We start from the raw sequence: 1354 nt of genomic DNA, 5'->3' as shown, positions 1-1354 counted from the left end.
GGATGCAAGAATACATTCACAGGGTGTGAGGGTCTGGGTTTAAGTGTATGAGGCAGTCTTTGCAAGGTGAGAAACTCACTGGGGAGGCAAAATTAGTGGTATGACAGAGTAGGGTTGGTAGATATAATGAGACAGGGTCTTGAAACAGGTCTTAGTAAGCCAACTGTTGCTGGATAAGCAAGGTGTTTACCCAAGTTAAATACTGTATTGGAACTGATTTACAGGAATTTCCTGAAGCAGACAGTGGACATGTTTGTTGATTTTTAAAAATTATTTATTTATTCAGGCCACTCCAGGTCTCAGTTGTGGCGCCTGGGATCTTAGGTCTTCATTGCAGCATGCTGGGTCTTCAGCTGTGTTGTGTGGGATCTACTTCCCTGACCAGGGATCAAACCTGGGCCAACTGCATTGGGAGTGCAGAGTCTTAGCCATTGGACCACCAGGGAAGTCCCTGTTTATTGATCTTTTCCAAGCAACATAAATCATGTTAACACAAGTGGTCTCCATTCTTAAGCCAAATAGCTTATGTTGTAGTTAATACAAGAGGTCATAATTCTCAGTGTCATCAAGCCTCTACCCTTTCTTCCAAAAAACAAAGTCCCCAAACTTCTCATTGCTTTTATAATAAAGACCAAAATTCGTAAGCATGTGATGAAGTTTGGACTCTTTCGCGTTGCTCCTCCTGCTCGCAGAGCTACGTGGACCTTGCTTTAGTTCCTTGAATGTGCCATGTTGCCTGGAATTTTCGCAGGAGTCTCTGCTTGAAAATACACAATATTGCATTTGATTCTTATACACACACACACTCCTCTATGAAGTAAAAACGAATTATCTGCACTTTAATGATGACAAAGCTGAGGTACAGAGAGGTAAAATAAGTTTCCCACGGCCCCATGGTTGACACGTGGATGCACTGGAAATCAGCCCAGGTGCTCTGGCTGCAGAGCATACATGCTTAACCATTCCACCCTCCTAAAGCCTGTGTGCTCCCCAGAGATGAACTGCTATCTTCTTGGCTAATTTTGTTGTCTCCTCTCTTTCTCTTGGACTCAAGGCTGCCATTATAGGGGATGCAGTGGCAGGTGGGAAATCCTGGGTGGGGCCCGGGGGTGGGCAACAGAAGTAACTTCACTCTGATGTTAATGAAGTTTTAACAGCGACATTAAGGGTGGGGTGGTGGGAGTCCTCTGCTTTGGGTACAGGCAATAAAGGGGTGCACTGTGTGCAGAGAATTCAAACAGTAAAACCAACTAAAAGTGGGTTTGCTTTTCTCTACAACCATGCTCTGGCAAAGCTAAATGAGATGGTGATAAAGCAGTCCTTCTTACTGGGCAAACGGGGCACTGTCCGAACC

At 44.8% G+C, this 1354-nt stretch overlaps 1 non-coding gene across 1 annotated transcript; it reads right to left on the bottom strand.

Moving 5' to 3' along the window:
- On the bottom strand, nt 374–446 carry TRNAG-CCC. Its single transcript has one exon. It is a non-coding gene; the product is annotated as a tRNA-Gly (tRNA).

Source organism: Capra hircus, chromosome 10 (genome assembly GCF_001704415.2).
Source record: "Capra hircus breed San Clemente chromosome 10, ASM170441v1, whole genome shotgun sequence".
Taxonomy (NCBI): Eukaryota; Metazoa; Chordata; class Mammalia; order Artiodactyla; family Bovidae; genus Capra; species Capra hircus.
The sequence above is the reverse complement of the archived record's forward strand: the minus strand, read 5'-3'. Positions and strand labels throughout refer to the sequence as shown.